Raw genomic sequence first — 27,547 nt, 5'->3', positions numbered from 1 at the left:
GCGGAAAAAATGACACCCCATACAGCCCTGTAAGTGAAAAAATAAAACTGTTTTATAAGCGTCACAATAGGCCCATTTTATTAATAATTAATTGCCAAAAAAAAGGATTTCATTAAAAAAAAAATATATAACATTAGAGAATCTGTGTAAACCTGCATATGGTTGTGTTCAGACTGACCTATAGAATAATAGTATCATCTCGCTGTTACCATGTAGTGTATTACGTAGACACAGGAACCCCCCAAAAGTTACCATATTGCATTCTTTTTTACGATTTCACCTATTTATATCTTCATAAATAATATATTTGGAATTCCATCATACATGTTATGGTAAAATGAATGACGCCATTACAAAGTACAACTATTCCTGTAACAAACAAGCACTTACATGGCTTGTAGATAGAAAACTGAAAGTTCTAGAGCTCTTAGAAGGGGAGGAGGGAAAAACAGAAACACTAAGATCAAAATTTGCGCGGTCCACTGGGTCATTTTGGGCCTGGTCCTCAAAGGGTTAAAGGGGTACTCGAATTAAAAAAAATATATTTCACATCAACTTCTTTCAGAAAGTTATATAGATTTGTAATTAACTTCTATTTAAAAATCTAGTCTTCGAGTACTTATCAGCTGCTGTATATCCTGCAGGAAGTGGTGTATTCTTTCCAGTCTGACACAGTGCTTTCTACTGACACCTCTGTCCATGTCAGAAACTGTCCAGAGCGGCAGGAAATCCCCATAGGAAACCTCTCCTGCTCTGGACAGTTCAGCTCTCTCCTGCTTCTGGACAGGGGTGGCAACAGAGAGCACTGTGTCAGGCTAAAAATAAAACACTTCCTGCAGCACATACAACAGCTGATAAGTATGGGAAGACTTAATATTTTTAAATAGAAGTCAACTTCTGAAACCAGTTGATTTAAAAGAAAAAGATTTTTACAGCAGTACCCCTTTAGTGAACAGGTTGGCTGATGCCACATCTGTATCAGAATTCTTGCTTCCAAATTCTATACAGAATACAATACAATAATAGCCCAACATTATAATACAAACAAAGATACAGTATACTAGGAAAAATCTATTCTTCGCACTCCTCGCAGGTCAATAGTAAGGATGTATCTTATGGGATGGGTGTGGAACATCCATAATTTTCATCTTGATGTGTTCTCCTGTAAGGATATGGATCCACCATTAGCAGTTGGAGTCATCTGGTGCTGTGTTTGGACAGCTGGGGAGGCAATGGGCAGCTGGTCCCTGACACTGCCCTATTTTGCCCTTTTTTTAAGTACTTTTCCTCAAGACAGTGGGGACGCCATACACGTTGTGGGCATCGTACATGCATCATCTCCTCTAATTATTGCGTGATGGAATTCCATTGGGATGCAGCCACTGTTGTTTCGGGTTAACTAGGGACCCTAGGGTGAAAATGGCAGAGTCACCCTAAAAGGGTGGGAGCTCTGTCTGAAGAGACAGTACTTGAAAGGGCATAATAGGGCAGTGTTAGGGACCGACTGGCTATTGCCTCCCCAGCTGTCCAAATACAGCCCCAGATGACTCCAATTGCCAATGGTGGATCCATATTCTTACATGAGGACACATCAGGATGAAAGCTATGGATGTTGCACCCCCACCCCCAAAGATACCTTCTTACTACTGACCCGTCAGTATATCTAGTATATCTTTATTTGTATTATCATTTTGGGCTATTATTGTATTATTGAAACATTTTATTTTACTGGTTGATTTAAAGTTATATTTTAACCTCCTATGTCCTATACTCTTAACAGTGAACAGAACCCTTTGAGTAGGTGGTTTGGGCAAAAAACTATGCCAGGAACAGAGCGGATAAATCTGCCCCACAGATTTTAACCCTTTCACGACCTGGGGTCATTGATGCCTCAATGCCCAGGTCATTTTAGGATATCAGCTTATGGAATCATAATGATCCCATAAGCTGATGTCCCTATGTCTGCCCCCTCTCCTCTGTCCCCTGCCGCTTTTACAATCTTGTGACAGTGGCAGAGGAGAGAGGGGAGGGGGCCGAGCTCACGAGCGCGCGCCCAGCCTTCCCTCACTAACTCCCTACCCCCGCCGGCCTCCATAGCCAGGAAACCGGAAGCCTGAGGCTACCATCCGGGCTCTGCGATCACTTTGGCACCGAAGAGAATTCTCCCTCTGTAGAGGGAGAATTCTCTGTCAGGAGCCCTATAGATGCTGCGGTCATGCTGAGAGTTGCGGTGGGTCCCGGCTATCACTGATAGCCGGTACCCGCCGCGGATGACAAAGGCGCAGCTCCTACACCTGTGTCATCCTGGATCGTTAATTAACGTTGCTGTAGCATCAGGCATAGGCTGCAGCGACGTTAATTAACTGTGGAGCGGCGGGAGGGGGTTAATATACCAAAAGAAGAAAAAAATTAAACAATGTATAATAAAACAAAATAATTTATTATTAATAATAAAGATAAAAAAAAGAAAGGACAGTGAAGTATAAAGCATTGAATAATGTTCTACTTCTTATATCAGTTTAGTCCCCTCTTTCTTTTTCTTCCACAAAACACCAATATTTGTACACCAGTGTTAGGGGTGAAAGCGAGGAGTATATATATAAAGTCCGTACACTACTCGCAGTATTCACAGGATTATTTTGCCTCTTTTTTTTAATTTTCCTGAAAACATTTCTTCAGCAGACTTTAGTTTTCCAGAAAACTTTTTTTTTCTTCTTCTTTATCAGTTGTAAACAGTTTTGGGGTCAGGGAAAAAGAAATCTGACAGAGGCCAGTGTTATTGTGAGCTAAATTTTCTTCCCTTAATTGAAACCAAATGTTGTACAGGTTGCATGCTGGGATCTCTGGCAGCTTCTATGCCGTACACAGAAACTTTCTCAAAGACGTCTTACATCAGGCACATTACTGAACCTCCCTGCAAACATTTCCTTTGGAAACGGATGATTCTCTCTCCTTCAGCTCGAAATTTTGTTTTAAGGATATACTGGGGATTTTTTTTATTATTTTTATTTGGTCATTTATCTTAGAATTTCTCATCCTTTCACGGAAATATATAACTTTTTGCTTTTTTTTTTTTTTTTTTTTGCTTTGCTTTGTGCTTGACTTTCAACCCAAAGAGAAGTTCACAGAAACTATGGAGGAAAACATACAAGAACCCGTTCAGCAGATGAAGGGCTGGTGAAGACGTTAAGAATGAGTTAAACAGACTTTGTGCTGAGAGGCTCCCGAATCTTAAGAAATCACGGAAACCTCCATCTTGCAGAAACGTGATTATCGAGGACGTAAGTTTTCTATAATGTCGTCTTGTCTTGCATCGCTAACGTTACTAACACGTATGACTACAAATGTTCCATACTGTCTACGCTGCCCGTTCTTAGGGTTTAGTTCACGGCTAACTACAGTCTGCACTCCGCTGTATTTTCTGGCAAGATAATGCTCACAGATTGGCATGGTGTTGCCGGCTCCTCTTGTAGAAATGGAGCTTAAAGTAGCAAACCGAGGAGAATCGCAATGAGTGAGAAGTGAGAGAAATCGAGTTTCTTGTTTGAGACCTTGAACATTCTCACAATGCTGTTATGTAATGCTGTTATAATACCCAAGTTAACATGAATAGTTTTGACTATTGATGTTGCGTGAAGAAATTACACAGAACTAAGTAAAATTTAAGTTAAATTAGAATTTCATTAATTCAAAAAAAAAGCAAAACAATTAAATATATATATATATATATATATATATATATATATAGATCAAACAAGCTAAATTTTAGTTGAATCAAGTTATATTTTTTATTATTATTAGGAAAGTAAAAAAAAATAGAGCAACGTAAAATAAAAAAAATAATAATAAAAATGAATACATTACAAATCTTTAAGGGAAGCCAGAAGTTCTCATTGTTAACTGCCCTTAAAGTTCCCCAATATTCTTAGGAGGCGCTGCCAGGGGTCTGCTCAGCAACATCAGATGACACCTCGAAGCGGAACTGAGTCACGCTGTATTGAGAAAAAGGGCCAAACACATGTGTAGATTTATAAGGAGAAAATGGCTTCCTAAACATTTAGGTTCAATATTCTATAGATAAATTAATCTATTTTTCAGACCACACCAAAACGTAACAGAGCATCGCAAGGTTGGATTGCAGGTGATCTTAGCCCTGTTGCATCATCTGTTTATTGAGAACTCAAATGACTTGGAATGTAGGTAATTGGGTAGCGTAAAGGCTTAAAGGGCAACTTCAGCAAAAAAAAAATTTCCTTTAAATCAACTGGTGTCAGAAAGTGCCAGAGGTTTGTAATTTACTTTGATTAAAAAATGTCAAGTCTTCCAGTACTCATCAGCTGCTGTATGTTTTAAACATAGATATGCAGGACATACAGCAGCTGATAAGTACTGTAAGGCTTGCGATTTTTCAATAGAAGTAAATAACAAATCTCCGACACTTTTTGACACCAGTTGATCTGAAAGCAAAATTTTTCGCTGGACTTGCCCTTTAACGCCTTAAGGACCCCATGATGTACCAGTATGACATGGGAGCCTTTCACTGACGTACCAGTATGCCAGTGGGTCCAGCAGCGCTATGAAGTGAGCTCAGGAGCTGAAGTCACTTCATAGCACTGTTAAGGATGGGCCGCCAGGGACCCCCACAGTGTAAGGCGGGGGTCTCGATCATTTTTACTGACTTACAGAGGTCCCTTAGGGTGCGTTTACACAGAAAGATTTATCTGACAGATTTTAGAAGCCAAAGCCAGGAATGGATTTGAAAAGAAGTCTTTCCTTTATAACCTGATCCCTGTTTATAGTCTGTTCCTGGTTTTGGCTTCAAAGATCTGTCAGATAAATCTGTCTGTGTAAACGCACCATTACTCTACTCCTGACAGTTAGCTTGGTGATCAGTGCATATAGTCTGCCACAGGCAGGCTCTATGCAATGATCACAGATAACACTGATCAATGCTATGCTATGGCATAGCAATGATCAGTGTTTTTAATCTAATATAAAAATGTTAAAGTGACTGTACCACCAGGCCCAGGCTGAAGCACTGGAGGCGGGCCGACCCACCCTTAGTGGGAGGAAACCCCAGCCCCTCTATGATAGGGTTCCATTGATTCTAATGGAGTCAGGTCATGGAGGGGCTGGGGTTTCCTCCCACTGGGGGTGGGTCGGCCTGCCTCCAGTGCTTCAGCCTGGGCCTAATGGTACAGTCACTTTAAAGTCCCCTAGGGGGGCTTAAAAAGTGTAAAATAGTTGTAACAGCCCCCTTTCCCAATAAAACATATAAAAATAATACAATAAATAAATATGTTATATACTGTAGCGTACGGAATTGTCCGATCTATTGAAATAAAACAATATTGTTTCCGCACAGTGAAGGGCGTAAACAAAAAGCGGTTAAAAATGCCACGATTGATGATTTTTTATTACATTTTACATTAAAAAATTAACAAAAAGTGATCAATACGTCCGTTTTACACAAATATGGTACTAAGAACGACTAGAGATCATGGCCAAAAAATGACACCCCAACCATAGGAGTCACAATAGGGCCATTTTAACACCTATTCACACCTATTTGCAAAAAAATAAAATAAAATTTTTCTGTTAAAAAAAACAGTAAAACATTAGAAGAGCTATATAAACTGCATATTGCTGTATTCAGACTGACCTATAGAATAAGGATATTGTGTCAGTTTTCAGGGAGTCAGGGACTCTCTATACTTGAACAACCATTTTCCTAATCTAGTCAAAAAGCACCAGGAGACTGCCCCCCCCCTATTTTTATAGGCTGATGAGCAGCAAAATAACTTGCAAGCAGCGCCCCTATAGGAAAGAGGAGGCATAACAGTGAGCTGTCATAGTGTCCTGACTACAGCTATGGCTATTATAATATATACATCTACTGTATACATATGGTATACATCCTGATTCTAGTCACTGAAGTGTGCTCATGGTGTTTCCATATCTGTCAGGACCCTGAGAGGTAATGGCATAAAATAGAACTTCCTGTTTCCTATCCTACAGTGAACTTCAGACCGGGCAGAATAGAGACAACGGAGGCCACAGGCAGCTCATTCAAGAGATCTCTGCATCTTATAACATCATCACAACAGAAAAAGTAAGTGAGTATTGTCAATCCTGTGTGTATTATATAGGGGTCACAAAGTCTATGGCTGATTTGTATAGAAAAGTCTTACTTATGGCCGTCGTCATTTGATTGACCGAAGTTGGTGGCTTTTAGGCTGCAGTTTTTGGTGCACTTGTTTTTAAGCCAGAAGGAAATAGAAAGAAAGGACTTACTCTTTGCTGGATCCACTTCTAGATTTGGCTTAAAGGGGTTGTCCAGTGGAAATCTTTTTGTTTCAAATCAACTGATTTCAGAAAGTTATATAGGAGGGGGGAAGATTTAACATGTATTTTACCTGAGTGAAATACCTTATTAATTTTCCACTGACAGACCCATATGAGGATTTATTTTTTTGTGGAACAACTTGCATTTCACTGGCACCCTTTATTTTACTCATATCATGTATTATGAAACCAGAAAAAAATATTATAAAAATATATAATGATATGGGATTTTGGAGGCCCCATAGACATGTTGCTTCCAGCGTTCCTATCCAGGATGACTTCAGATTGCCAGACATATGTGAACCCAGCATTATGGTTACATAATGGTTACCTATGTGTTATTTACCATCAAGGCATGGCACATGACTGGTCTCAGCTTAATGATTGGAGGGGCCTGGTTCTAAATTACTTCCTCTACTTGCCTGCTTTGCCTGTGTTATATGGTACAGTTGTGGTTGTAACTTATATGAGAAATCTGTGGTTAAGGTGGTGTGTGTAACGGGACAAACATCTACCTACCCCTGGCTTAAATGTTATATAATGCTGGACAGGTTTGGTCCATTAGGCTGGGTTCACACTACGTATATTTCAGGCAGTATTTGGTACTTATGTCAGGTCCTCATAGCAACCAAAACCAGGAGTGGATTGAAAACACAGAAAGGCTCTGTTCACACAATGTTGTAATTGAGTGGATGGCTGTAATTTAATGGCAAATTTTTGCTGTTGTTTTAATACGGCTGTTATATTGAAATAATGGAAGTTATTTACCGTTATATGGCGGCCATCCACTCAATTTCACCATTGTGTGAACACAGCCTTTCTGTGTTTTCAATCCACTCCTGGTTTTGGTTGCTATGAGGAACTGACATGAGCTTCAAATACTAGATTAGGTGACCTAACAGAAGACTATTAGTTACTACTATCCATAAGCATCAAACACAATATATACAACCTATAACTATATAAAAATGCTGGACAACAAAATCACCATTTATAAATGAATACTTTATTATTACATATCAAAAAATATATTTAAAAACATTAAAAAGGAAGCAAAAAGATACATAGCATATATCAAATGGTATACAAGGCAGGAATAAATAAATGTTCAATACACTATATACTAGATAAACAGTGGTATGTCAATTGACTCCCGGAGGTTCAAATACTGCCTGAAATATATGTAGTGTGAACCCAGCCTAAAACTGTATTCTGTAAGATATATTGTTTAGAATTATACCAAACATTTGTATAAAACTAGTTGTATAAGTAAAGCACCAGCTCAGTCCTTTTTGTTTTTACACAGTTTTTTGTCTAATAGCATTTTGATGCATCCATTTTTATTTTGTTTATAATGTCAGGAGGATGGTAAAAACATTAAAGGGCACCTGTCACCCCGGGCAGCCCCCCAAACCCACCCCATCCCTGGACAGGGCCCCGCCCACATACCGGCCCTGGAGCAGTGATTTCCTATTGCCATCAGACTCATCTCCGTTCATTTGCATATTAAGCGTGCAGATGGGCCAATGGCGAGATCTCTGCGGCGGGACCCGTACTAGGACACGCAGGAGCCGATATGTATGCGGGGCCCTGTCCAGGGGTGGGGTGGGTTCAGGGGGGTTTCCCAGGGTGACAGGTTCCCTTTAAGGCTATGTTCACACTCTGTATGAGACCGGCCGTTCCGTGACCCCGGCCGGGACACGGAACGGCCAGTCTCTGGTCGGATCATCTCGGCCGGTACTTAAGCATCGGCCGGGTGATCTTTCCGGCCGCAGAGCCGGAGCCGCTCGCTTCACTGTGTGCACTGACATGTCTTTCTGCGGCTGGAATTCACTGAATTCCGCCGCAGAAAACTGACCTGTCAGTTTTTTCCGGCGCCGCACAGGATCCCGGCCGGAGCGTATACGATGTGTGCCTGAGTGTTGTTGAATTTTTGATAAGGTGTGTGTTCTGCTATTCTGCTCACTTTCTGTGAATCCTGACCTGTGCCTGTTCTTCGAATTAAGCTTTCTGCTTAGCTCCTATCTGTACTGTGTGCCTCTCCTGTTGCCAAATTGAATTGTGTGTCCTGCCTCTGAATCAGCCTGCCTGACTACGATATCCGTCTTGTACCTGGTACTGTGCTGACTCTCTTTGCTGATGACCTACTGACCATGATTACTGGGCCTGTTCATTAATGTCTTGCACTGACTGCTGCTCACACCAGGACCACACTAGTAAGGCAACCTGATGTTATCGAGCCGCAAAAGTCCGTCTTCCATATCCTGGAGTGGGATAGAGGTTAAAGACCCAGAGGGCACTTGAACTTCATTGGCTCTTGTGTCCCAAAACATCAGAACTTTTTGAGAGGTTACATGTGCTGTGGATTATAGTGGATGCTTGAGCCTAAGCCCTGGTAAGTCCCTGCTTGTGACGACTGTGGACCGCCTGGTGTGGGTGTCTCCTCAGCCAGGCGGAGTTGACTCTACATACCCTGAATGGATAATGTGTTATGAGAGGTATACAGGTATGTAGTCTTATGTGACCTCAAATATTATGATGTGTGGTGGAATGTATTTCTTCTTTAGTGTTAAATGATTGAAATACAATAAGTTGTCTCAGAGTATTTAACATCTTTTGTAGTCAACCCAACAGAGTGTAGAGTTGTTGTTGACCCTGTTTCCGACGCATTTCCCCCAGTTGATGGTGCTGGGTTCTTCAGGGAAATGGTGGGTCAGATGTTAGTTCACTGAAATCATCCGAGGTTGGGTAGGTCACTGTTAGTTATTCAGATGCCTTGTCCCTGACGAATGGATATATTGAAGAAGAAGGTTGCCGTGTTTAGTTAGACTCTGTCCCTCTAGGACCAAATAATAGGTGCCCAGGAGGGTTTATGAGATAAGCAGTAGAGATGACCTTGAGCATGCTCGAGTCCATCCGAACCTGATCGTTTAGCATTTGATTAGCGGTGGCTGCAGAACTTGGATAAAGCTCTAAGGTTGTCTGGAAAACATGGATACAGCCAATGACTATATCCATAATTTCTACATAGCCTTAGGGCTTTATCCAACTTCAGTTTATCCAACTTATCTGCCCTGTATGCTCTATGGGCAGACAAACTCGCACCTGCTCCCCGCTCCGGCTTGCTTCAGGGCATCCGCGTGCTCGCATCAGAACCTCCCACAGCACAAAATGAAGCAAGCGGCCGGAGCCGCTCTTTCATTGTGTGAACTGACAGGGTTTCCTACGGCCGCAATTCATTGAATTGTGGCCGCAGAAAACTGACATGTCGGTTATTTGCGGCGCCGCTCGGGATCCGTCCGGGATCTCATAGAGGAATAGGCAATGTTCAATACTGCATAAAGTATGGCCGTTGTTGCCGATGGCAACAACGGCCGTACTTTTACGCAGTGTGAACATAGCCTAAGCAAGATACTCATTCCGCCTCATGGCAGACATGGCCCTGTATCCCACCTTACAAAATTGATGGCCTATCCTCAGGATATTAGATCTGAAGGGGTGTCTGGAGTAGCAGTGCAAGGTACTGTGGCATTGTCCCATCTAAATTACTCGCACCTTGCAATGTGCACCACCATTACTAATAGTACAGTTGCACAAGAATGAGTGGCATAATTTTCAGATGATCCTCCAATCTAATATTGATGGCCTATTCTCCGGAGCAGCCGGATTAGGAAGGATTAGACATGTTGGGATGCAAGGAAGAAAATGCATGGTTACATGGTTGCATGCATCCCAAGGAAGAAGGTTTTTTGGATGGGTGCAGCTGTATATATCAGTTGTAGATATAATTTGAAAAATATGTTGTTCAGGCCTCTTGCACCATCTTTTCCTAGTATTCAGTCTAGGCAAGTGTCATTTATCAAAGTTTTCTGACACTTTTTTATTTACAAAACTGGCAGAAAGTGATGCCAGGCCCAGCTTGCCGTTGTTTTTGGCCCACACTAGAATCAGCCACAGGGCACACAGCTTGTTGGTGAATCTGACCACAGTGTGCCAGTATCAATCATATGTGCCAACATCAGGGGGATTCTGAGAGTGAGTGTATAGAGCAGGACTCCATACTGCCATTTACATACAACATGCAGCCAACCTATACTCAACATGACCCCAAAATAAATCCCCCCAGGAGAGACACCCTAAACAAATACAAACCCCAGATGAGACATTCTAAGTGTAGAAAAACCTCCAAGCAGACACTATAAACAAGTATATACCCCAGACCTCCTAAACAAATGCATACAGCATAACAAATACAGACCCTCCAGAGCCCCTGAACAGGTAAAGACCCCAGATCAGTCTGCCTTAAAGGGGTAATACCATCTCAACTAATATAGGTATACTTTTAGGGTTCCTCAAGTTAAATATTTTTGCAAATACATTGATTAAGCAAACTTGCCTCCTTCTGATATGCTGCTCTTCCCCTCCCAGGCCGAGCATTAGGCCTTATTCACACGTCCCGTAAAACTGTCCGTGGTCACAGACCCGCGACCATGGACATTTTAGGGCCCATTAAATGCTATGTGTGCATTCATACCATCCATGCCGTGATCCTTGGCATGAAAAAATAGGGCAGGTCATAATGCAGATTGTGGCACAGATGCCTCTCCTTGTTCCTGTCACCTGCACTCCCATCTCCCCAGCTCCAGTCTCCCAGGCTCCTGTCACCCGCTGTCATCTCCCCCACTCCTGTCACCGTTCCTGTCTCCCCACTCCTGTCACCCACTCCCATCTCCACTGCTTCTGTCACGCTCTCCCGTCTCTCCCCCACCCCTGTCACCGCTCCCGTCTCCCCCGCTCCTGTCACCCACTCCCATCTCCCTACCTTCGTCTCTCCCCTGCTCCTATCACTGCTCCCGTCGCTCCACTGCTCCTGTCATGCTCTCCCATTTCTCCCCTATCTCTGCTCCCGTCACGCTCTCCCCCACCCCTGTCACTGCTCCCGTCTCCCCCGCTCCTGTCACCCACTCCCATCTTCCCCGCTCCTGTCACCTGCTCCCGTCTCTCCCCTGCTCCCGTCTCTCCCCTGCTCTTATCATTGCTCCCGTCTCTCCACCGTTCCTGTCACGCTCTACTGTCTCTGCCCCACCCCTGTCACCGATCCCGTCTCCCCCACTCCTTTCACCCAATCCCATCTCCCCCAATCCTGTCACCCACTCCTGTCACCCGCTCCTGTCCCCGGCTCCTATCACTGCTCCCATCTCTCCCCTGCTCCTATCACTGCTACTGTCTCTCCACTGCTCCTGTCACGCTCTCCCGTCTCTCCCCCACCCCTGTCACCGCTCCCGTCTCCCCCGCTCCTGTTACCCACTCTCATCTCCTCCACTCCTGTCACCCTCTACCGTCTCTTAGTCCATTCCTGGCTTTGGCTCAAAAAAAATCTGTCAGATAATCGGTTGGTGTGTAATAGAGCCTTTACTGTGTTCTCTATGTGGAGGGGATAGGTAAGTCGCAGTGACAGAGCTCTGGCTGCGGCTTATCTCTCCCCAAACAAAGGGATCAGGCAGTCAGTTCTCAACACGCCTGATCCCTATCTCTGCCAACATAATCTGTCAGTGGACGGTTGGGAGAGCCCCATACACCTTAGATTGACAGTATTAGAGGGTCCATTAGGATGACAAGTGTCTATTTGGTGACCAGCCAACAATAAGTTAACATTTACGTTGAAAAACTACAAAAGATTGTGATAAATGTAGATCCTTTCATCTTAACAGAAATATCATAGTTGTATGGTGATAGATCCAAGATCTTACATGCGGGGTATTGGCTTTATATATTACAAGTGAGATATATAGGCAAGTTTCATAAAAGCTTCAAATGGGGTAAAATAAAAACTGGTATAATACACCGGGCAGACTTCTGTGCAATATACTCCACTACATTATAGAACTACACAGAAGAACTCTGTGTTTCTGTCGCATTGAACCACAAGACACATCACAGACTGCTGTGGAAGAAAGAAAGTTTTAACATGTCTTGAGTTTGCCTTGTGGCCCGTCAAATATTTCATGTACATTGTATACGAGCGGCCGCAAGACTTTCACAAATACCGAGCACCACATTTAAAGTATTCCATATAGACATGTGAGATTTCAATATTTGAGAGTGATTCTTTCCTGGAGAGTTACCTGACTGTTACTGTTAATCCCTCTGCAGGCGCTAGACAGACCCTCCTTGTTCCTGACGAAAAAAAAATCATACAAGGAAACACTGTTTCTCCCTATGCCTTATTATTAACTCAGTTATTGCAATGTAATACGCATGACACCGATTCCTAAAAAACATGACATATTAATGCCGATACGAAATGCAAATATATGCGTACATTGGCGTTGTGCATTGATTTCAGAAATCGGTCATCAGAAGGAAAGACTGAACTGTTTTATATGGTATAGGGCTGGGTGAGATAGGCAAAAAAAAAAAAATTAATAAAAAAAAAAAAATCTCATTTTAAATCACAGGACTATGGGGGACTATGAAAGTACCGCCTGAGGTGTATGCCAGGGAGAAGGCGCAGATTCATCCCTTCTCCCTGGCATACACCTGCTGTATCCCCGCTGGGCGGGAAGGGGGGACTCGGCAAGCCAGGGAGTAGGCATGGCCTCCTCCCGCACCTCAATTATCATGATTTATGGATGTTTGCAGGCGTAAAATCATGATCCAAATCTACACCTGCTTGTGCACCGGGTGCAGGTTCAGGTGCCCGTCCGGCTGGATTAACTAAGAGGTGTGCTCTGCTTAGTGAATCTGGCCACGGAAAAGGGGGTGGGGCCTAATTTAAGACCAGCATACGAGTAAACAGGTCATTATATATCCCCCCCCAACTTTTCTGCCCCCCCCATGTCTACAGTTCAGATTGCTTCCTATCCTTTTTCCTAAAGCTCCTATTACACATTATGATTTGCTCCTTGTTCTCGAGCGGGTAAGTGCAGGAGGGTGATCACTAGATCGTTCGGACAGCCCATAGCAGATAGCAGCGGTCTGCTGCCGCCGCTCCTTTTCCGCGAAGCTATGGCAGCATATGGCTGTTCAGCCGGCATCGTTCATGTCAGCTGATTGTTGCCTTCTATTACACAGGACGATTATTGGCTGAATATGGCCGATAATCATTTCGTGTAATAGAGCTTTAAGTCCACTTCCCAGATTTCCTGTTTAAAAAGGGGTATCCATTCTGTATATTTTAATTATAAATAATGAGACTCCAAAAACTTTAAAAGTTGTTATATTACTCCAAATGAGGTTCCTCCCGTACTATGGACATGTAGTCATCTACCATCTTCCCCTTCCTGCCATACATCCATACATCATATGCCTCTTCATTCATTTGTATCGCTACTAAGTGTCACTGTTGTTTTCTTTTTTTGCAGAAATCAATAGTCCAGGCGATTTTAAGAAACTTTGTAATTTGGTTTATTAGCTGAAAAATGCTTTTTTTATCATGAAAAAGCAGTTGGAAGCTCTCCCCCCTGTCTTTATGGTTCTCTTATGGAGAGGGGAGGGGTGGAGGGAGATGAGGCACCAAAACAGGACAACAAAAAGTTAATATACAGCTACATCACCGGGCTATCTCCTCTGAAGTCAGCACTGACCTCTCTGACCTCTGAATATGGCTTTCACACAGGTCCCGCTGTGTATTCCTTTGTTCTCTGCTCTCTGCTGCCGACTAATCTCCCTCCTCCCCCTCCCCTCTCCATAGAACAGACAGGGCCCGGCTGATGTAAAAAATTCGAGATTTCCTGATAATGAGCAGTGAATGAGAGAGAAGAGGGAGGGGGGAGGGGGCTGGGGAAAGTCTTTTTGAATGCAGATAATGGCATATTTGCCTGAAAAAAAACTATTACAAAGTTACCTAAAATCGCCTGGACTATTGATTTCTGCAAAGAAAAAAATATGACAGTGACACTTTAAAGGCATCAGCTCTCTCCCTGTCTCTGGAGGGATCATGTTTCAAGTGCTGGGCAGCATATAATGAATAGTCAGGGAGCATAATAATAGCAGAGGAGACAGTGAGTAATCACAGCTCTACTTTACAAATTGTAATTGCAGGCACCAGTAAATAGAGGCCATGTCTGTGAGAGGGGAGAAGGATTATGGAAACTGTAGTGCTTCACATTGTTAATTCCACCCACAGCACGCCCTGGCAGCATCGAAACCAATGTACATCACAGAGCGGCACAAGATAATGACTTATAATAGCAGAATCCAGTGATCATTTAGCTATATGTAGTTACTGATTTATGATTGTATTTTTATTACTTAAATATGTGGAGGAGAAATAACAATAATTTATTTTTATTTTTTTCACATTTTGATAATCAATTATAGTAAGAGCTTTTCAAGGGATACTCCGGCAAAAATATTTTTCTTTCAAATCAACTGGTGTCAGAAAGTTATATAGATTTGTAATTTACTTTTATTTATAAAATCTCAGCAGGTATGGAAAGACTTGAGATTTTTAAGTGTAATCAGATTTTATTGACAACCAAGCGCAAGACAAGCATATACAATATCAATCGAGCTTCAGTACATAGCGACCTGCAAGTCGCCTGGCATCACAAAAATTTTTAGAATTAGAAAGAACAAGAAAAAGCACAGTGCAATGTCTAAATTTCCAAACATCTACACCGCCATCACGGCAGTGCTGAACTGTAGCATACAGCAGGCAACATAAATGTCACGCAGGTTATGAGAGAAGAAAATGAAAAGAGAAAAGAAAAAAAGAAAAGAAAAGGAAAAGCTGAGATGGACAGCCGAAGAACATGGGGAGGGGAAAGGTGGCAGGCGGGGGGGCAGGACACAAACCCAACACTACAACAATTCCAGTCCTACAGAAATGCAGAGCATCCAAACCTAACGGGTGAGGGCCAGAAAGGCCTCCGAATCCATGAACAAGCGCCAGGGAAACCATACCTTATCAAATTTAGCAGACTGCTCATGAGCCTCTGCCATCAGCTCTTCCATTCTACCCAATTCCCTAAGTTCGCCAAGCCATTCTGCCAATGTGGGTACTATGGGTGTTTTCCACTGTCGGGGAATAACCATACGTGCCGCAGTTAAAAAATGTCGCAACATCCCTTTTTTGATGGTAGCCAGGGAACCCGGAAGCTGTGACAATAGGGTTAGCTGTGGAGAATTAACGACAGTCCTTCCAGAGTATGCGGAATAGATGGTTAAGATCTTATCCCAAAACTCTCTGATGCCCGGACATGCCCACCAGATGTGTAACATATCGCCAACCTCTGTGAGGCATCTCCAGCAGCGGTCAGAAACCTCAGGAAACATTGTATGCAAGGAGACCGGGCAATACGACCATCGCGAAAGAATCTTGTAATTTTTCTCTTTTGCCTTAGCAGCCATGGAGATGCCATGGGTAAATTCACAGATTTTCTGGAAGGACTGACCGTCAAAAGACACATTCAAGTCACGTTCCCACTTGTCAAAAAAGGAAGGCCTATCAGGATTAGTAATACTACCCAGAATCTGATACAGTACAGAAATGCAATGTGGGATAGGAGAGGTGGAAACAACCAGATTATCGAAGTCCGTGAGTGTAGCAACGTACGTGCCCCTCGGAAACAAGGTCTGCAAGAATGAGGCCAGTTGACCATACTCCAGCCAGGACAACCGACGGTCCGGGGACTGAGCCTGAAGTGTCACCACAGAGGAGATGGTACCACCCGTCATGCAGTCCCTAACTCTAGGGCAATCGGACCGTTCTCACAGAAGAAATCTGCGCGTCTGCAGGCCAGGCTGGAATGATGGGTTCTGGAGTATCGGGGAAAGTGGTCCCGGTACTACAGAAAGTTTATGTCTAGCGACCCACTTATCCCAAACGCATAGCGTGTGGGGGGCAAAGAAAAGGGAGACCAGACCGCGATTGGCGTATCCCAGAAGGAATCCATGGTAAGAGGGAGGGTGCAATCGGGCATAGCGAGAACTCCAGGTCCACCCACCTCTTAGAGCCCTGACAGTGCACCCAATCCAAGACCTCACGCAGGACAGCTGCCTCATGATAGAGACGCACGTCAGGTAATCCTATACCTCCCGTAGACCTAGGTTGAGTCAAGGTGGAGTATGCAATCCTGGGTTTGCTGTTCCCCCAGATGAATTTTGAGATAGCCCTGCGTAGGGTCTTGAAGAAGGCAATGGGGATCCTACCAAACCAAGAGGTTGGTTTGAGGAAGTAAGAAGTCATGTCTGCAAGAACCCTGTTCAACATGGGGGCGTAATTCAGATCAAAAAGCAAACTAAGAGCAGGCGGGAGTTTTATTCCCAAATAAACAATGAAATCCGTATGCCACTGAAAAGGAAAGGAAGCTCTGACCGCATCAAACACAGCTTGTGGGACCGAGATGTTTAAGTCCCTCAGTTTTTGTCAAATTCACCTTAAAATGACTAAGATCCCCAAACCGCTGGAACTCCTGCAGAATAGACGGAAGGGTCGTGGTGGGAGATGAGATGTATAGCAGAAGGTCATCTGCGTATAATGCAAGCTTGTGGTGGTCCTGTCCAAGCACAACACCCTGAATTGTAGGATTGCGTCTAAGGGCTACCGCCAGGTGTTCCATTGTTAGAATACAAAGCATGGGAGACAAGGGACAGCCCTGGCGCGTACCATTGTGAATCTCAAAGGAGACTTGAGATTTTTAAATTGAAGTAAATTACAAATCTCTGTAACTTTCTGAAACCAGTTGATTTGCAAAAAAAATATTTTCGCTGGGTACTCCTTTAAGGTACTACTTTTAAAGGTCATGTATTACCTAGATTTTTTTTCTTTATTGATCAGCGCCGGGTACTGAAATATGTTTTTTTTTTTCCTAATCTGTTTCTATTTTCTGATCATAATTTTTATATTTATATTTAGTTTTGGGGTTTTTTGTACATTATTATAGGGCTGCCATCTTGCCTGAGCTATTTTTAACAGCATTTGGAAATATGCTTAACAGCAAGCCCAATATACCATGGACAAAACACAAAGGGCATGACCTAGATGAATGAAAAATGTTTCCTTAGTAACTTAAAGGGGTTATTCTATGGGGGTGGATGCCTAGTTGTGAGCATCAGCTGTCTGTGATGATAAGGAGGAGACTGCTGCGAAATTATCTGTACAGTAAAGGAAGTCTCAACTTAGTTTTAGGCCTAGTGGCCAGAATGGAAACTACAAGATTGAATGATTATTTTATAATTCAGATAGTAAAAATATTACTAGGTTGTATGGTAGATTCACGGACACCAAATTTTTTAAGTACCCCCTGTTTAAATGGAAACTGTAATGCAGTGTGGCTATGCTTGCTTGCTGCAGAAAGTAACATCTTGAGTTCCTCTTGAGTTTACTCATATACTAACATCATCACAGGCTCCAGGTTTATGTGGTTCATTGGGCAATAGTCACAGTAGGCCCCCTCCACCAAGTATAGCCCCCTATACACCAATAATGGCTCCAGTTATAAATTTTGGCATGATTTTTACTGTTTAGTATGTGTTTTCATAAAAAAAAAAACAGCTAAAAATATTCTACTAAACACTTGCACCAAAGAGAGAGGCGGCCGTACACTGCAGGATGTGTTAATCCTTTTACTGATAGACATTTGGGTGATGTGCTTGTTGAGATTGCCAGAAGATGGATTTGTCTTCCCACTCTCATAGCCAGTAAGTCAACATATGAAACCCTGTATTTTGCAAGAAAGCTGTCATTTTTTTGGGTAATTACCATTTCACAATAAGGGATATTTTATATATATATATATATATATATATATATATATATATATATATATATATAAAAAACTATGTGTGGTGTTACAACTTGGGTCCATTCACATCAATAGAACTGAGCTGTAATACCACACACAAGTGTGGTGCTGTTTCTGAAAGAAAGTGAATATGTTTTCCCAATCCTGAATAATCCCTTTAACTGGTTAAAGGGATATTTCCATCTAAACTAATATAGCTCTACTTCTAGGATTTGTCAAGTAAAATATTTTTGCAAATACATTCAGTTACCAAACTTGTCTCCTCCTGATATGCCGCTCTTTCCCTCCCATTATTAACAATGCATTGTCAAGGTTTCCAACCACTGCTCTGCTCTAAAAGCAGTGTTCTGGCCCATCCAGACTACTGCTGCAAGAGCAGAGCATTGGTCAGTAACCTTGACAACGAGCTGTCCATGGGAAGAAAAGAGCAGCATATTAGGAGAGAAGTTTGCTAAATTAAAGGGGTAGTTCAGCAACAAAAGTTCTTTCAAATCAAATTTGTAATTTACTTCAAAAAACATTTTTAAGTCTTCCAGTACTTATCAGCTGCTGTATGTTCTACAGGAAGTGGTATGCTTTCTAGACTGGTGAGCAAGAGAGGTTTTCTAAGGGGATTTGCTACTGCTCTGGACAGTTCATGTCACAGGCAGAGGTGGCAGCAGAGAGCACTGTGTCAAACTGGAAGGAAAACAACACTTCCTGCAGGACATACAGCAGCTCATAAGTACTGGAAGACTTTAGATTTTTTAGTAGAAGTAAATTACAAATCTTTGGCATTTTCTGGAACCAGTTGATTGACCTCTTCAGCTGTAGCTCTGCAGCTCAGGAGGCCAGAAGTCAGGATCTCCAATGCATCCCCATGAGAGCGCTCTGATAGAGATGCATTGCTTTCACTTTACAGTACTGGCTTTTACAGTGGACTGGGGCAGATCTGTAAAATCTGAAATCTCTCTAAAGTATTTATGGAAATAGTGACATCCTACCGTAGTAGGTAGACACATTTACACTACTGAGCTCTTTGGTACGACCCATACTACTATCACCTATGTCCATCTTTGGTAACTTTATTTCCAGTTTCTTTATTCGCCAGCTATCTCATAACATCATCCCTGCAGCACCATCTCCCCCTTCTGCTCTCCTGTATGATAATCCCAGGAGTTATCATTAGCTCTTATGCATCAACACTGGCATTTGACTCCCAATGGCTGGAGAAGTTGGAAGTAGCCCTAAGGCTGCCAGGAAGACATGGATACAGCCAGGGGCATAGCTAGAATTCACTGGGCCCCATAGCAAAACATTTTAAGGGCCCCCCCCCCTCCGTCACACACAAAGCACTAATATATATATATATATATATATATATATATATATATATATATATATATATACACGCACCGGCCACTTTATTAGGTACACCATGCTAGTAACGGGTTGGACCCCCTTTTGCCTTCAGAACTGCCTCAATTCTTGATGGCATAGATACAACAAGGTGCTGGAAGCTTCCTCAGAGATTTTGGTCCATATTGACATGACGGCATCACACAGTTGCCGCAGATTTGTCGGCTGCACATCCATGATGCGAATCTCCCGTTCCACCACATCCCAAAGATGCTCTATTGGATTGAGATCTGGTGACTGTGGAGGCCATTTGAGTACAGTGAACTCATTGTCATGTTCAAGAAACCAGTCTGAGATGATTCTAGCTTTATGACATGGCGCATTATCCTGCTGAAAGTAGCCATCAGATGTTGGGTACATTGTGGTCATAAAGGGATGGACATGGTCAGCAACAATACTCAGGTAGGCTGTGGCGTTGCAACAATGCTCAATTGGTACCAAGGGGCCCAAAGAGTGCCAAGAAAATATTCCCCACACCATGACACCACCACCACCAGCCTAAACCGTTGATACAAGGCAGGATGGATCCATGCTTTCATGTTGTTGATGCCAAATTCTGACCCTACCATCCGAATGTCGCAGCAGAAATCGAGACTCATCAGACCAGGCAACGTTTTTCCAATCTTCTACTGTCCAATTTCGATGAGCTTGTGCAAATTGTAGCCTCAGTTTCCTTTTCTTAGCTGAAAGGAGTGGCACCCGGTGTGGTCTTCTGCTGCTGTAGCCCATCTCTGTACTGTGCGTTCAGAGATGCTCTTCTGCCTACCTTGGTTGTAACGGTTGGCTATTTGAGTCACTGTTGCCTTTCTATCAGCTCGAACCAGTCTGCCAATTCTCCTCTGACCTCTGGCATCAACAAGGCATTTCCGCCCACAGAACTGCCGCTCACTGGATGTTTTTTCTTTTTCGGACCATTCTCTGTAAACCCTAGAGATGGTTGTGCGTGAAAATCCCAGTAGATCAGCAGTTTCTGAAATACTCAGACCAGCAGAGATGCAGACCTTCTGGCACCAACAACCATGCCACGTTCAAAGGCACTCAAATCACCTTTCTTCCCCATACTGATGCTCGATTTGAACTGCAGGAGATTGTCTTGACCATGTCTACATGCGTAAATGAACTGAGTTGCCGCCATGTGATTGGCTGATTAGAAATTAAGTGGTAACATGCAGTTGGACAGGTGTACCTAATAAAGTTGCCGGTTAGTGTATATATATATATATATATATATATATATATATATATATATATATAGTATATGCTCTGTGATGTGGCCAAAAACTAAAATCTTTTGTGAGAATCCTGGCTGCAGCCACAAGAGTGACTGGCAGAGCAGAGAGCCAATGGCTGCATGCTATGACAGTCCACTGTTTTTACCTATAAGGGCCCATTAGGAGCCCTTCTGGTTAAATACATAGGTGCAAGCGCAGACTACTTTTGCTTAACCCCTTATGTACTGCAGTGTGTAAGTGACCCAAAGTTCCGAAGACAAGGAGATATCTGCTTTACTGCTAGTGCACTGATAACCCCTGACCTCTGCAGGGAGCTCTGCACATTTTCCTTCTTGATTGCAGCAGGAGGAGAACAGAGGTCAGAGATTATCAGTGCAGTGAAGCAGAGACCTCTGTCTTCTGCTTGTTAACCCTTTTTGTGTTGCAGCATGAAAGTAAGCATTGGGTCACTTACTACCTGCAGTACATAAGGAGTTAAGCAAAAGGACACACGCTCTTACCTTCTCCCCCAGGCCCCCCTCCTGCACGGGGCCCCATAGTAATTGCCTATCCTGCCTTTATGGTAGCTACGCCACTGGATAAAGCCAATGGCCTTACCTATTTTTTCCAGGCCTCCCTAGTGGTGGATCCAACTTCTCCAGGCAGCAGGAGTCAAATGCCAAGCATCGAGGTTCGGATCAGACTGAATGTTTACCATGTTGGCTTATCACTACTGACAATATATGGGAGAAAGTTAATCGTCTCCTCTTGTAAGCAGCTCCTGACACTATTCTTTAAGCCAAAGATCTGTGGATAAAGCTCTAATACACAGGGGACTGTGCCTGTGCAGCAGCATGCATGTCACAGGCGGAGGGCCGACCCCCAGTCCCCAGTCGGACAGAGATGAGTGGCTGGGGAAGGGCAGCCTTAAACCTCCAGGATGCAGAGGTCAGGAGATCCTGTGGGAACAACATTACACTACATAGGGTTAAGAAGATTTATGGTTGTGGGAATTTGCACAGGAAACTATGGTTTTCCCTAAGTTTCCCATTTACAATTTGGAATGGACAGCGGACTTTTCTGCTGACTTTTCTTTTTAAAGTTTTTGGTGAGTATTGTAGTGCTGCCTTCTTGCATTTCAGATAAATAGACTCAACGACACAAAAAAATGCACCAAGAAGGAGTTGCTGGATGGAACAGCTGCGAAACAGATCAGTGGTGTGCTAATCTGTGGCCAATAGCTACAAAAACTACAGAAGCAGGGACGCCTGTCTCTAAACAGATGACTTGCTCTTTTATGAACCTTGATGTATGCAGTACTGTACACTTTGGGGTAGATTTATCAAAGGGTGTAAAATTTAGACTGGTGCAAACTGCCCACAGCAACCAATCACAGCTCAGCTTCCAGCTCTGGTGAAAGGAAAGAGGAGCTGTGATTGGTTGCTGTGGCAAGTTTGCACCAGTCAAAATTTTACACCCTTTGATAAATCTCCCCCTTTCTGTTCTGCAGTACTGTATGCATGACTACTCGCTTCACAGACACCGGTCTGCTGTGCTTCAAAGGACCACCGCATGTCACTACACTGTTTTAATGAGATGTTGCACCCTCTCTGCCTATTATTGCACTACATGTGTACCACTGGAAGTGGCTGTAACTAACTGTGCAAAAAGATAACCGCAACAGTCCATGAGGCTCCCTTCTTATTACACTGTATTGTTGGTGGAGGAAGGTACACCGGGGTGTTTTCTTACTTTAAAGTATATTTGTAATTAGAAAAAAAAACCTTTGCCATGTCACAGAGACATCTCAGAAGGTTTGATTGGTCCGTGGTCTGAGTGGTCAGACTGAGACCTATCAGAAGAACCAGCGGGGAGACGACCGGGCTGTGGGGCTGACCCAAACCGATCAAACATTTTGATATAGTACTCGCTCGAGTATCAGGCTACTCTAAAGTACTTGATTCTCCAGCGAGTACTGCATGCTGCTTGGGGACTGTGGAAAGGCTGTGCATATGCATAATGCCAATATGGTTGTACTGTCCTGTGACTCTATGACCTCCTTTATAGTGTAATGTAAGCGAGTTGTGTCATTATAGTGCTTTCAGGATCTTGTCTTAAAGTGGATTTCCTACAGAAATGTGATGTCCGGATAAAACCCTAAGGCCAGCAGGATATTGTCATGTATATAACAGGCATGGACTCACGGGACAGGGATATAATATTACCGGCTTATAAAGCTTTGGTGCGGCCTCATCTGGAGTATGCTGTCCAGTTCTGGAATCCGATTCATAAAAAGGACGTTCTAGAGCTGGAGAGGGTACAAAGACGGGCAACTAAACTAAGAAGGGGAATGGAGCATCTTAGTTATGAGGAGAGATTAAAAGAATTACATTGGTTTAGTATCGAGAAGAGACGTTTAAGGGGAGATATGATATAACTTATATAAGTATATAAATGGCCCCTACAAGAAATATGGGGAAAAGATGTTCCAAAGAAAAGTCCTCAAAGGACAAGAGGGCACTGCCTCCGCCTGGAGAAAAAAAGGTTCCATCTCCGGAGGCGACAAGTCTTCTTTACCATGAGAACTGTGATCTGTGGAACAGTCTACCACAGGATCTGGTCACAGCAACAACAGTAGAGGGCTTCACTTCAGGAGAGACAAGTTCTTAGAACAAAATAATGTTAATTCATATGTATAGAATGTACCCATAATCCATCCCCCTTCCCTTTATCCATGCTCTTTTTAATGGACAAGTGTCTTTCTTCAACCGTACTATGTAACTATGTTGCTTTTTATTCCTATTGTCTTGCAATCTTATATGCAGACATACAGTAGTGGTAGGAAAACTTTCTGGATTAGTAGTGCCTGATCTTGCTGTGTAATATTTCCTGGCTTTAGAGCCAATCAGTGGTTGGGGGAGGGGGGTCACAACCATGGTCGGTGATTGGCTGAGCAGGCCCTACTATGGGTCGAGCCCCAAACCAGGAAGTGCTGTGCAGCAAGACTGAGCACTGTTAGAAAGGCAATGGAAGGGTTAGTATACATTTTATTTATTGTTCTCACCCCAACCTGAGAAAAATTACCTATAAAAAGAATGCCCCAAATGCCCCCAAATTTATAATGTATACACAGTATTATAAGCCAACTATCGTTTTGCAACTAATTTACAGAGGAGCGAAATGTTGAAAAGCGAGTGAAGTATCACAACAGTACATGGATTAATGTGGGGAGTAAATATTTGCACAACAGCCTAGGAAATAATCTTGTATTTTTCCAACTTCAGTTTGTGAAGAACACACGAGTGAGTAAAAGTTTCCACTTCCGTATGATTCACAATGACCACTCTTGCTTATACAGCAGTTACAGTACTGGCTATGGTTTGTTGGAGCATTCCTTTATAATGTACTTTCGTAGGAGAGAAAAAAATTGATAGATTTTAAAATTCTAAGATTTTAAATAGGGCAGCTTTTTAAAGTGAATGTGTCCCCTACAATTTTTTTTAACCCACACAGCCAATAGCAGGACGCAGTGTTTGATTGACTGCCAGACACCTACTGTAACACTCAGAATAAGATTAATGTAGTTACATTGAACCTTCTTTCAGATGACTACCTAAAGCTGCTGTAAACATGACCTTCCAAAAGATAGACCACTATACACATTACATAAAGCAATAAAATGTGGCCTAAATCCAAGTTGTGGTTGGGGTTTATTAAGGTCATAAGCATGATTCTACATATACACTGTATGCCATACATTTATGATAACAGCTCTAGGTAGTAAACACCAGGAGATGAGCACGCTCGAGTCCGATCATTTGGCATTTGATTACTAGGGGCTGAAGAAGTTGGATGCAGCACTAGGGAGTCAGGGAAAACGTGTACAACCATAGACCATAGGGTGTATCCATGTTCTCCTGGATTGCCTAGGGCTGCATCCAACTTCTTCAGCCCCTGCTAATCAAATGACAAACGACTGGACTCGAGCATGCTCAAATTGAGCTCATCTCAAGTGCCATGTATGTTACAAGAGTCATTCATTGATAAGAACTCTGATATCAGCTGTTTAGGCCGTTAGATGTTTGGTCAATGGGGCTTCTAAACCATTAGACAGAAGGAAGAGGTTCTCTCTGTCAGTCAGTAAGGCACCAGGGTCTGCCATCTTTGTACTCCTATTTGGGCCTGCCTCATAGGATGTTGGTCAGGGTTACACTGATAATGCAAGGTTATATAGATGTCATGTAGTGTACTATGTCGGAAATCAAGATTACATTATCAAGTCTAGTGGTAAGAATGAAACAAGGTGAAATATTAAAGGGGTACTCCGTCGAAATTCAAATCAACTGGAGTCAGAAAGTTCTACAGATTTGTAAGTTTCTTCTATTTAAAAGTCTCCAGTCTTCCGGTACTTATGAGCTGCCGAATGTCTTGGAGGAAAAGGTGTATTCTTTCCAGTCTGGCACAATGCTGTCTGCTTCCACCTCCAGAGAAGTAGCAGATCCCCATAGAAAACCTCTTCAGCTCTGGAAAGTTCCTGTCTAGGACAGAGGTGGCAGCAGAGAGCACTGTGTCAGACTGGAAAAAATCCATCACTTCCTGCAGGACATACAGCAGATGATAAGTTCTGGAATAATTGAGATTTTTAAATAGAAGTTTTTACAAATCTGTATATATATTAGTGAAGAAAATTTAAAGTTAAATTTATTTTATAGCAATTTTGGTATTTTTTTTTTTTTTTATTCATTTTCAGTTTTACAATCTATTGCTATGTTCACACAACGTTTTTTCAGCTCCATTTAAAATTACGTCCGTCATTTTGAGTCTAAAATAAAGGACGTCATTTAGCAGCCTGGCCTCCCCTTAGTGCAATGACTGGTGTTTGTACATTATTCTAGTTTGGGTTACTAATTGGCTTTTGGATGCGGCTTAATTAAAAAGTCCATTGAATTTAATAGTAAAAACGGAGAAAGAACGGAGACAAAAGAAAAACTGTGTGCGAACAACTAATAAAAAACGTCCACTGTTTGCAAAAGACGTCCGAAAATAATGATCATGTTCATTATTTTGACGTCCGCGGTAAAAACATCTGTTATTCAATGCATTGTGTGCATTGGACGTCTGTCTTCCCATTGACTTCAATACATTGTCATTGCAGTCAGTTAAATCAGAGCAAAAACAGACGTTATTTTAAATATCAAAATCGGCCACCTTTTCTCTATTTTTGACATTGTGTGAACATAGCCTATATGTGTGCAGAGACTTCCTGCAATGCGCTCATCTGCCTGCTGCCATTTTATTGACTGCCGCTCTGGGTCTGGGGAAAGCTGGATCCAGTCCTAGGAAACTTCTCCCAGGGGCACTCAGTTTAACGGGAGCTGGCTGATGAGTGGATTTCAGCGATAACTCAGTGCTTTGCTTTATTACTGTAAATTTGCTCATCTCTAGTTTTGACCCACAAATCCTAATTTACACTGACAGATCACATGGAACACAATTGTTCCAACTGACAACACTTAAAAAGTTCTGTGTGTAGAAATCCCTGTGACATACTTGTTATGGCGCCCCCAAGTGTTTTTTCATTCATTTTTAGAATGTCCAGTGCAGAATGTCCATGCCGGCAGAACAAGAGGTCCCGGATGCTGAGGTTGAGCATTTGTGACCAGCTGCACTTGACACATGAGGTGGACATTCTGTGATGGAATCAACAGAACACCAGGGGGCACCATAGCAAGTAAGTTACAGCAATACCCAGACACAGGAACATTTTTTTAATTATCCCAATTTAAAATTATGTTTTTTGTCATCTACCAAAGCAAATTTAAATAACCTTCTTCCTCGGTGCCGGTCCTGTGCCGTTAGTCAGGGTAAACTCCACTCCAGGTCACCCTTAGGAGCATTGCCGCGGTAGCGCTCTGGAATTAAGCTTTATAAATAAGTAGTAGAGATGAGCGAACCTGGAGCATGCTCAAGTCGATCCGAACCCGAACATTCGGCATTTGATTAGCGGTGGCTGCTGAACTTGGATAAAGCCCTAAGGCTATGTGGAAAACACGGATATAGTCATTGGCTGTATCCATGTTTTCCAGACAACCTTTATCAAAGTTCAGCAGCCCCAGCTAATTAAATGCCGAAAGTACGGGTTCGGATTGACTCGAACCCGGTTCGCTCATCTCTAATAAATAATAGTAATAATAATAATCTAGCCCGCCCCCTCCATTGATTATCATTAGAAGGGGTGGGCCGGATGATGCAGCAGTGCTCCGGAGCAGAGATTACCCTGACTGACAGCGCAGGACCAGTGCCGAGGAGGAAGGTATGACACATATCCTCCTTCTCATCATCATCTAACCTGCTGATAGTTCCCCTTCAACATTATTTTATTAAAAACTATGCTGTAAAGAAAACTGTTCCCTGGTTATCAGTAAAAAAACATGTGAGCAGTTAGGTTAGATTCACACTACGTTTTTTGCAAAAAACGGATGAAAAACTGAAGGCAAAAACGGATGCAACTGTGTGCATTCGTTTTCCCATTGACTTCCATTATAAAAAAAAAAAAAACGGATCAAAAAGGATCCGTTTTTTTTTAACGGACACAAGAACGTTTTTCTGTCCGTCAAAAAAAACGGATCTGTTTTGATCAGGTTTTTTTTAATAACGGAAGTCAATGGAAAAACAGATGCACACAGTTGCATCTGTTTCTTGCAAAAGGGTTTGCAAAAACATAGTGTGAACCCAGCCTTATTTACATTCTATCTCTCGTGAAATGGCATGGTGGAGAAGGGTAGAGTACGTAAAGGGGTTATCCAGCGCTACAAAAACATGGCCACTTTTCCCCTCTCTTGT

At 42.7% G+C, this 27,547-nt stretch overlaps 1 protein-coding gene across 3 annotated transcripts in view; it reads left to right on the top strand.

The window, feature by feature from the left end:
- Window positions 1-27,547, top strand: part of DDR2 (discoidin domain receptor tyrosine kinase 2) — a 141,537-nt gene that overhangs the window by 60,349 nt on the left and 53,641 nt on the right. The window contains exons 1-2 of one of the 3 annotated variants that reach the window (XM_069967408.1): window positions 2,892-3,281; window positions 6,019-6,112. The gene's annotated coding sequence lies outside the window, so the exon portion shown is untranslated. Of the gene's footprint in view, window positions 1-2,891; window positions 3,282-6,018; window positions 6,113-27,547 lie in introns of those variants that run through there. The other 2 variants (XM_069967409.1, XM_069967410.1) reach the window with 2 other exon arrangements.

The sequence above is a fragment of the Dendropsophus ebraccatus genome, chromosome 4 (assembly GCF_027789765.1).
Source record: "Dendropsophus ebraccatus isolate aDenEbr1 chromosome 4, aDenEbr1.pat, whole genome shotgun sequence".
NCBI classification, from domain to species: Eukaryota; Metazoa; Chordata; class Amphibia; order Anura; family Hylidae; genus Dendropsophus; species Dendropsophus ebraccatus.
The sequence above is the reverse complement of the archived record's forward strand: the minus strand, read 5'-3'. Positions and strand labels throughout refer to the sequence as shown.